Raw genomic sequence first — 10,844 nt, 5'->3', positions numbered from 1 at the left:
CATGTTTTAGTCTTGATGAATTTTACATAACTTGTGAAAGAGAATTGTGCTCCACACAGTGGCATATCTAATATATATTAAGTTTGAAAGGACTATTCAAATTTGAATTTTTTAAGATGCCATCTTGGTGTCTTGTAAATGAGGCTAACTGTAAATTGTAGGTGCTTCATCACACTCGTGTTATAGGAATAATTCCAGCACATTTTATTTGTGCTAGAATCACAGCTCTTAGTAACTCTGTTGAATAGCCAATGTTAGGACTGCATTGCTCATTGACACCTTTGGGGAATGCTAAGCAATCAGCAGCTTGCAGGTACTTCAGCAAATGTGTTTCTTACAGTTGCCTTTTTTTAAATTGCATTTTCTCCAGTGGAAATTTGCAAGTGTTATATATTAAAAAAAAAAAAAAGTGTTTTCAAAGAAGCTTAATTCTGTATCAAAGGGTAAACATTTGAATAAAATAAAAATCGATACTACTATGTTGGTGGAAAAGCCTTGGCTAATCCATTAATACACTTGACCAGTGGAGAAAACATTGGAAAATATAATTTCTTGTTGAATTTATGATGGTTCACAGTTTGGTAAAAAGACAAATAATTGAGCTGGTGTTATGTTTATTTTTATATTGTTAATATATTTTTTCTGGGTTTTTTGGTGGGGTTTTTTTGTGTGTGTTTTTTTTTGTTTGTTTTTTGTTGTTTTGGGTTCTTGTTGTCTAAAGATGTCTAAAGGGGTTTTTTTTTCAGAAATTCTTGTTAGATGTTATGACAAAAAATGAAGTTTTAATATCACAATTACACTGCTCTTTATTTTCCCTGAAAGAGATTTTTTTAGTAAAATGCCCTCTCCCTCAGTTCCTTGAATTCTGACATGTGTGTGGGTTTTTTTGTTTTTGTTTCCCAGCAGCTAAAGAGGCAGTAGGTTTGATTTGGCAAGTCATTTAGAAAAGGAGGAGTGGAGAAGTGCCCTATAACCACTGAACAGTAAGTGCCAGTTTTACCTGCTATTTTAGCCACAAAAGTAAATAGGATATGCAGATGGATTGGCATGAAACTTTTATAATACTGAGAGGCATACAAAATGTGCACACATAGAAATATAACTACTCTGAAGTACTTCAAAAAGAAGGCCAAGAGATCTGCTTGGATGTAATTATGGATCAGGTCATGAACAGTGTTGAGGTATACAATATAAATTATTGAAAACCAACACTGAAAAATACCTTAAGTGACATTCTGTTAAATTGATTTGGATACTAAGTAGTTTTAAATATTCAATATACAAAGTCTCTAAAATTAGAAAACACAGTTTGGATATACGTACACAACTCTGCCCTTGGAAAGTAGGAACTAATTGAATAAAGACATGCCTGTCAACAGTATTTGCATGCTATTAAAAACTCTGCTCTGTTTTATACTAAAAATGACTGTCAGCTTTGTTTGCAGCATGCTTGTCTGTTAATTCTAATGCTTTTTTGATTCACGTCAAATTAAAATTTAAATTTTAAAATGCAGGTGTTAACTGCTTTCAACTTCTCCACAGTAGAAAATACCTCTGCAGCAAAAACCACTATATAATAATGAATGGTACAGGATAGATTTGGATGTGAGAAACTGAGCTTGAACACTAATGTATGAAACTCAGTCTTAGAAGTGTTTAGACATATTTGTGAGTGTATTATGAACTTAAGCTGTTGTTCAAGGATAGACACACAAGAAAAATATTTAAACTTTGCACCTAATATGTAACACATTAAAATTTGATTACTTCAACAATATAGTTTAAAATGAAATTTTTGCACTTCTTACAATTGAAAATATTACAGCAGCTGAGGCAGTTCATAATACTTGGTTGTACTTTTGTTAGCTTAAGTAATATGAACAAGGCTTTGATATACTCTAGTGTCTTTTGTTTATACGCAGGTGCAGGGAAGGAGAATGCTATAAGACCTCTCTGACAGTGGAACAAGCTACTCTCTGCATCTTTATGAATACACAGAATATTGATCTTTTTAGAGCAGCAAGCAGCACTGTAGGAAAGTAAAATAACAGTGTCATGTTTTAGTAGAATAGGACTAGCTGGAAGGAGTGTGTTTGTTTGTTTTTTTTTTTTTGTGAGGATGTACCTAGGATGCAGATTAGACCCAGTCAAATCAATCTTCTTGTTCACTGCTAGTAGATGTATGGCTCTCAGCTATGTTTTCTCTGGCATTTTTGTATGATGTCTGATGCTCATTTATTTCCTTGGGAAGTCAGATGCAGCACAATAGCCAGAGAAAAACTGATTCAGCCAAAAAGATAAGGGGTTTTTTGTCCATTAAATGAGCTAGATTGAAATGAGATGGCAGGAAATGAGAGGAAAACCAGAGGAAGTGGACCACAAATTTCAATAGCTTCTGAGTGTTGAAGGAAATCATCTTTCTTGCCTAGCCGCAAACTTCTTCCATCCACAAAATTTAGTTTCAATACTTCTGCCTCTGAGGGACTGCACACCTTCCTCTGCTGTCTCCTTGCATTTTGGATGGAAGCTAACTTCAGCTCCTGAGTAATGAATACTGGTTTGCTAGAAAGGAACGGCGGAACTGAAAAAGGGAGAAAAATGACAAATTACACAAACTGGAAGGGTTGTGGGATTTTAATGGCACAATAGGTGGTTTGTTTTGCTTTGTTTTTAAATAAATATTACATATTTTAGGAATGACTGTGATATTATAGGACATCTCCTGTGGCTGTTAGAAATATGGCTTGAGAAATTATCTGAAAACAAGTTGCCATGGGGACGTAGCTGTAATACTGTATTAATTAATCAATGTCAAGGCTGTGTGGTAGACAGCAGTCACTGAATTGTTGGTATCATAGAAGTGAAACCAAAAGACCTGAGTAAGATGTTGGACAGAATGATGAAGATTGCAAGACTTATAATCCCTTTATTTGAATTTTGTGAGCAGTGAATAGCTGATGATCTTGTTCTCAGAAACAAGATTCTGATCCTAGGTTACTCTTAAAAATCTTACCTGGTCTAGCAGGATCAGAGGGGTTGCTGCCTAAGGGTTTTTCTATGCACTTGGCACTAATTATGTTCTTATTAAGAAATTTAATTGAAAAGGTGAGACAAAGTGCTTGTGTTATGAGCCTGTAGAATATTTTTTCCTGTATTTCCCTAAAGACTATTTTTCAGGACACAACTGCAACACGTATGAGTGAGTTTGTGTCAGCGACAAAGACTGATTACTTTGACATTAGCTGTTTGGGGCCTTGTCTGTGCATATGAGAAGGTTCATGATTACTGAGAGTGTTCAGTGATGAACAGTTGTTCTGATGGTCTGTAATTGTGCAGCGTGGGAGTATATTGACATCAGTAGTACATAGCTGTTACTGTGTTTATTTAAGAAATACTGAAAAACTAAAATGAGCTGGATTTTTGTGTGTTGATGTTATTCTGGTGGTGCATGCTATTTTGACATGTAAATTTTTGATGCATTGGATTTTATGGTCAAGTGTTGAAATAGATACAAGTACAATTGTCTCATAAATTGTTTGCTTTCAGTCATTTACTTTTGTACATATGGAATGATTCGCATCTTTTAGGCTGTGTCTTACCACTAGCATGTGTAGTCAGCTTCCCTGGAGTCCCATTTCCTTTCTCCCTGGTGAAAACGCAGTAAAAATGAATTAGAAAAAAGTGTGATCTCTAGTGAGTTACTTTTATAGCACTATTGCTAAAAGCAGCTGCAGTGTATGAGATGGAACTCCACCTGTCTATAACTTCTTTATTCTAAAATATTGGTTGTGAAGAAGTGTGTGGGGGGGTTTGTTTCTTTTTTCTTTGCTATCAAGAGAAAGTAGATGTGCAGCAGAAAGTGAATTTTAGAAATGCAGAGAGATTTTTTCCCTCTATTTAGAATGCTTGTGTTTAGAATAAGATGGTGTATGTATATAACCAGATTGCACCAAAAAAAAATTTACTTGTTACAGCAAACATAATAAAAATAGTGAAGAGCAGAGGATGAAATGGGGGGAAAAAACCCACTACAATCCACAAGATTATATTATGTTTAGCTGTATAATTGGGTTTTGGACAAAATTTAGTTACAGTGGAAAACTGGCTTTCTTTCATGTGTAAGGCAAAAGACTTGAAGGGTATGGTAAAAATTATTAGGATATTTACCAGAAGGAATTATGGCTAGGTAGTGTTTAGGACCCATAATTATTGAGACATATCAGTGCTTTGCATTTGTTTTTATCTATTAGCTAAAATAAGTTAATTATTGCTTTCACTGGTCTGTGAAGATTGTATCACTGAATGATTTTCTATCCAAGGTATGTTAAGGGCATCATCTTACAGTGTATATATGGCATATACTTATCCTTTAAGAACCTCTTTTAAATGGGGGGACTGCATACCAAATGCCCTAGTTCATGCACTAAAGCTCCTGTTTCCTCAGGCTGTATGTCTCAGACACGTGTTTGAATGCACAGTGAAATGAACAGGGTTGAACTCTGTCTCTTGATAACATGTTGGTCTGTTCTTGACCTTTTGTTACAGAGGGAGATGTCCCTGATTGGCAATATCAGGTATTGATGCAGGTATCACTGGTATAGTACCAATACACTGGGATGAGTTCTTAGAAGGTTGGCTTACACATGCATGAGTGCACATGTGGTGTTTGAGCACAGTGAAGGGAGCACTGGCCTTTAATCCAAGTGCCTGGTCATGTTGTGGAGCCCAAGCTCAGTCCTTTGCTGTCAGAGCTGGAGAGATGCTGTTCACAAAAATAATCGCTCTGATATGTATTTTCCATTTACAGACAGAAAAACTGGAAATGTAAGCATCAAGAAATTATGTTGGAAACATTTTTTTAAAAACTTTCTGATTACATTTTCCCCTTTAGTTTTATTTTTTTCATTTTTTTTATTATATATACATTATGTAATTCAACTGAGCTTTATATGTTCCTAAATAAAATACAAAATTCAGATTTTGAAATATAAAATTTAAATAAATAACCATACAACACACTTTTTGTTAATTTAAATTTTGGCGTCCAAACTGATCAACATAATTGATTATGAAAATATTTGTAGAAGATTGCAGTTTAATTAATTTCAGTCCTTTGTCCTTTCCCCAGTTCTTTCCAAGAGTAATGTTTGTAGTATAGTATAATATTGAACTCCTGTTTACTATTTTCTCTCTATTTATATAATTAACTGAGATCAAGCATATCTGTTTTCATGAAATGTGGCAGAAAGTGTTAGGTAAATTGTTACAAAAGCTAACGCAATCTATAAAACTTAGAATTTACTATTTTATAGATTTCATACCTTACACAAATAGGTTCCCTAGATTACAAAAACAGAATATTTAACTCTTTGGAATAGTAAAACAGATGACTGTTCTTTTTGCCTTTTTTTATTTAGAAGAAATACTACAAAATATATTACTCCAATATGTCATCAGTGTCAATTCAGAATTGTGTCAATTCTTCAGTATCATTTATTTTCATTACCTTTGGATTAAGCACTGAATGTGACATTCTTTACTGGATATTTTGTTCTCTGTGTGTATCTTTTCATGTGTCTCTTTTCCTTCTCACTTGTAAATCTGCATTATTGCAATAATCATATTAGAGCCCTTCATTTGCATGCAAGGGGAGGCACAAGTGTTTAACACCTGTCAGTGTTGCTCAGATCTGACACAAGTGTCTTTTACAGACTCTGTTCAGTCTCAAGATGTGCATAAACCCAGTAATGTCAGCAGCTCACAATTCAGTTTTAGAAACAAAACTTTATGCAAGTTTTAAAGTTACAGCAAGCTGCATGATGATGAGGATGGTAATGATGGTGTGTAGGAGGTGACTTCGTAACCATGAAAAAAATGCAGCTTTGTTCTGCTCCTTCAAAAATTATTTCACTGCTGTTTCTCCAATATAGGATGGGGTTTGGGATGGAACTATAGTTGCTATAAAAGCTCTTATTCCATCAGCCATCACCTGGGGTTAAAGATCAGCTGGGGTTAAAGAGAGGCCCCTTAGTCTTCTATGTGCTAAGTTGCCTTAGCCTCCTGTGCAAACAATTTCACTACAAGGAAGAAAGAGGTCTAAAGCTTCCTTAATGCTATTAAATCTGCATCAGATCAGGATTATGAACTTTTATTAGCTTTTTAAGCTTTTCCTATCACTTTGGATAGCTTTTGGTTGTGTGTGGGGGGGTTTTTTGTTTATTTTTAGTTGTTGTTTTGGTTTCTTTTTTGTTGTTTTTTATTTTTTTGATAATGATCTGTTTTCTGCTGAACATTGTTGCTTGTTGATAAATCCATCCTTTTTATTCTCAAAGCCTGATGAGATTTTGCAAGTAGCCTCACAAACAGCCCAATCCATATCTAGTGACAGTAGCTCTGTGTTAGAATATGTAGAAATTCACGAACTCTTAACAGAGAAATACTTATTTGCTTTAATCAAAAGTAGTAGGTTACAGATGAAATTATGGGTACACAATTTTAGTTACTATTTGTCTTGATTGTTTTCATACTATGTATTCCAAGCATCATTAAAAAAAACCAAAACCAAAACGAAACAAAAAACGAAATCAAAACCCAGAAGCTGTTGCACTTTAAAATTTCTTTTTCATTGTTCTATCACTCCTTAAATTATACTCTCCCTAGTAACTGTTTAATTACTACTTCCATAAGTAGGATACAACTTACTGAAACCTGTTCAAAGATAGTTTTCATGTTTATTTAGGTATCTTAGTTTACAGTTTTCATGACTTGCTTGCATAGATTACTCTGAACACAGTGTAAGGACTGTCAAATAAGGCTCAAAATGAGAATGAGATATGAGTCCTTGCTCAGATATGGATCCTTGCTGAAATGCTTTCCATCTTAAAGTGAGAGTGCAATTTTGCTAGTCCTTGAGTTCTTTCTTTGGTGCTCTTTTAGTAATGCTCAATATCACTAAACCCTCACCCTGCTCACTTGCAGGAAAAAAGCTAACTCCAGAAAATGTGTAAGTTTGAGGCTCTCTCTGTGCAAAACTTTTATTTTTTTTTTTTTTTTTTCTGATAAGCGCATGGTAAATGATACCTTGAAAATCTTCAACCCACAGTGGAAAGTCTCGTATAACATACCATACCATCCCTTTTATTTACAAAAAAACCTCGAAATGATCTTACAAGATCTTACCTATGATTAGACTATTATTGTGATAATGGAAGATAAACATATTTTGAAACATTTTGAATTGCGCATTCTTAAGTTTTCCTGGTGAATTTATACATAAAATATTGTCTGTGTATAAAAGCTGTTCTTCTAGCACCATTAAAACACCAATTACATGATATTTAAAATGTTCCATTTTAAGCTAAGTTTTAGTCAGACAAGCCAATTAATGTGAATGAGCTTTTCTTTAATAAGCCTAAAGTTAAGTAAGTCTTTTTTTGTTTGCTCAATCAGAACCTAAGACATGATCCTACTGATTAACCTAGATTCTCTTTCCCCTTCTGTTTCTGAGGATTTGCTGATGTTATGGCTTGAACATTAAACCTCTGTTTACCTATCTGTTTATATGTTCCTGTGAAGTTGTCAGGACCAGAATGAAAGCTAAAGTTTTCATAAGCATGAAATAAAGTTGCATGTACAAAATCTGTGGCATATCAGTGGGATTAGTGTATTTAACACAATTTGCTATTTAAATCTTAAAACAAAATTGTGAAAATTGTCCACTGTATGAAACCCAAATTAATTGTAAGATCATTAGTAAGGTCTGACTTTGGTTTAAATTAAAAATCCCTATTCAAGAATAACAGAGAACTTTTCAAGGGAGAACTGAGGTGACTTATATCTGGACAAAAAAAAAAAAAAAAAAAAAAAAAAAAAAAAAAAAAAAAAAAAAAAAAAAGGAGGAGTAACATAAAAGTTATAAAAGCCTATGTTGGCTGGTATGAAGAACAGGCTCTCTACCTCAGAAAAGAAGCTTAAGAAAAACAGTAAAGAACAATCTGAAATAAAAGCCTGGAAATAAGTCTTTCTGCTCTGAAAAGATGAGTGAGAATGAACATGACTTTGCGTGTTTTAGTATTAGCACAAAACTATTTTTTTTAAAAAAATTGTAATATACCAACATTCATTAATTAATATAATGAAATATTACGTGTTCAAAGGTACTGATACATGAATCAAAATTGAAACAGTTGAATTTTTTTGTTGTTGATTTGGTGTCCTTTTGCCATCCTGAGAATAAAAGTGGTGATAATATGCATAGATGTTAGAAAAAACAAGTCACCATTTTCCTCATGTCAATATTGACTTCCACTGATAACTGAACTGTTATTTAACAAGTGCACTGTTATTTTTATAGTTATTTTTACCTGTTTTAAAAATACTATGATGTATAATGCAGTTTCTTAAGAGAAAAAAACATTCCACTCATCCTGTTTATGCATTCCCCTCGCCTTAAAGAAAGAAAAAAAAATGCATAAATGTAAACAATGCAAAACAACGTGCATACAAGTTAATTTTTACTTTCTGATAGAAAAACTGCAAGATTACAGAACCACAGACTGAGTCAGGCTGGAAGGAACCATAGTGGGTCATCTGGTCCAGCCTCCCAGATCAAGCAGGGTCATCCTAGAGCACGTGGCACAGGATTGTGTCCAGATGGTTCTTGAATATCTCTGGGGACGGAGAGTACACAGAGTCCACGGCAATCCATTCCAGTGCTTGGTTGTCCCCACAAGTAAAGAAGTTCTTTCTCGTGTTCAGATTATTAAGATTAAACAAATTTGAATTCAGTTGATGAACTGAAATTTATTGATAGTACCTATAAAGAGTTTTTAATGATTGGGGGTGTTTGATTTTGGAGTTTTCTTTTTCTGTTTTTTGGGGTTTTTTTTTCTTTTTTCCATCCATAACTTTGAGTACTGGAAATGGAAAACTGGGCAAAAATTAATTAATCAGGGAAGATTTAGTTAGAAATTTAAACTGACAAGTGCAACTACTGAAAGATGGGAGCTTGTAGAAATTTTGTTCACATAAATACACGCATACAATATGCATATCTAGGTGGAGACATCAGAGTAGTGAGGTTGTGTGGTTAACAGTGATTTTAGTATGTTTGGCCAAAGAAATGTCTCAGGAGAAATCATAGACTTAAGGACATCTGAGTTAAAGTGTGATGTCTTTATCACTGCCCGCAGTTACCTTTTCCTCATTTGTCTTAGTTTTTCTAAAAGTATACTCAAACTCAGTATCTCTGGTAACATTACCTAGGTAGTCTCAGCTTTAAAGAGGAGTACTCAGATGGTCATCTGGGCTGTGGACTTTGAAAGACTTGACTCTCCAAAAAAGCCCCATATGCTTCTAGAATGATGTCTGGAATTCAGCTGCTTCTCTCGCAGGTCTCTGTGAAACTGAGCCATTCCTCGTGGTTGACTCTAACTTCTCTGTTGCCTGTTGTTCTGCCATATTTGGTGTTTTTTGAACAGTTATTCATTTAGCTTAACCCAGGCAACAAATTCCTCTGCAGTTAGTTGTGTGCAGCCTAGAAACTCCCCAAAATACATAAATACTGTATAGTATGTATTACTAAGATTTCTGTAACAATATTATTAATAGTGTCCATGATTTTAAGGAATTTAAAGTGCAGTGCTAGAAAAGAACAAGAGGTAAATGCCTTTAACTGCTTCTGAAACCTCAAACATGTGCATTAGATCTCTCTTCCATTTCTTTATTTTTTGCCAGTCAATGGATGCTACCATAGTGCTCAGAGGAGCTCTTGCTATTCATTTTTGAGAGATAATCTGTTAGGACAAACAGTACATGTGGATTATACACAAGTGGGCTATTGCAAGTTCTTTCTATTTAAACTAAGTAATTGCTCATCAGTGTCTCATGTATTTGCTTTGTTCCCTGATTGGGTGACCTGACTTTAATATATGGGAGGAATGCGTCAATAAATCAGTGAGATCTTTATTCTGCTAGCAAGTACCTTGGGAATAGAAATGGCACAGAAGAAAAGCCTCTGCTGCTTTGGGGATATAACAGGACCTTTTCACTGTCTTGCATACCTGTATTGCCCTTGACTAGATACATAGATCCCAGATATAAATGTAGATGAATTGTTTTCTGGTTGAGGAAAAGGGAGAGACGTGAGTCAGATTAATGAATCATCTCTCTGTGTTTCACAGTTGTTCCTTTCACAGCAGGTAATGGCTAGAACAACCGTTTGTGCAATTATGTTTACAGAAACAGTGGTTGGATTTTATCTGACTAATTGTGTTGTTACTGTGTTGTGCTTCTGACAGTCACTCGCTGTGCAAATCATATGGGTATAGCTGCAAAAATATTTCTTCGGTCGTTGGTCATGTCATTTCATTTCTCTTATCCTGTAGTTTCCATATCACTGCTTATCGTAGTGATATGGAAACTATCATACAAACTAGCATACAAATAGTTTTGTATGCTAACTGAGGATGGCACTGAATCCCTTAATCTTGTTTTAATGTCATGTTTAGATTACTTGTTCATTGTAGCATTAATTGCCTGTATACATGCAGTGCTGTTAGCAGGTTAAGAACTTACTCAGTCTTGTTGGCAAACTTTTCAGAGCCCTTTTTGTCCATCTGTTTTATAACTCATTTAACTCTTCCATAAAATGTGTTTGGTCAACAGGGTATCAAATCCATTGGTTTGTAGTGTTTAATAATTTCCTGTGCCTATTTATAAATATTAGAATGCCTTCTAATAACCACCTTCAATGTTTTTTCAAAAATCAAGGAGCCTTAAGTCATCTCTACAGTTAACCACTCACATTTAGCGTAAAAGACAGCATAGCAGAACACAACTCATCT

Source organism: Prinia subflava, chromosome 1, assembly GCF_021018805.1.
Source record: "Prinia subflava isolate CZ2003 ecotype Zambia chromosome 1, Cam_Psub_1.2, whole genome shotgun sequence".
NCBI classification, from domain to species: Eukaryota; Metazoa; Chordata; class Aves; order Passeriformes; family Cisticolidae; genus Prinia; species Prinia subflava.
This window is presented reverse-complemented; position numbering follows the sequence as displayed.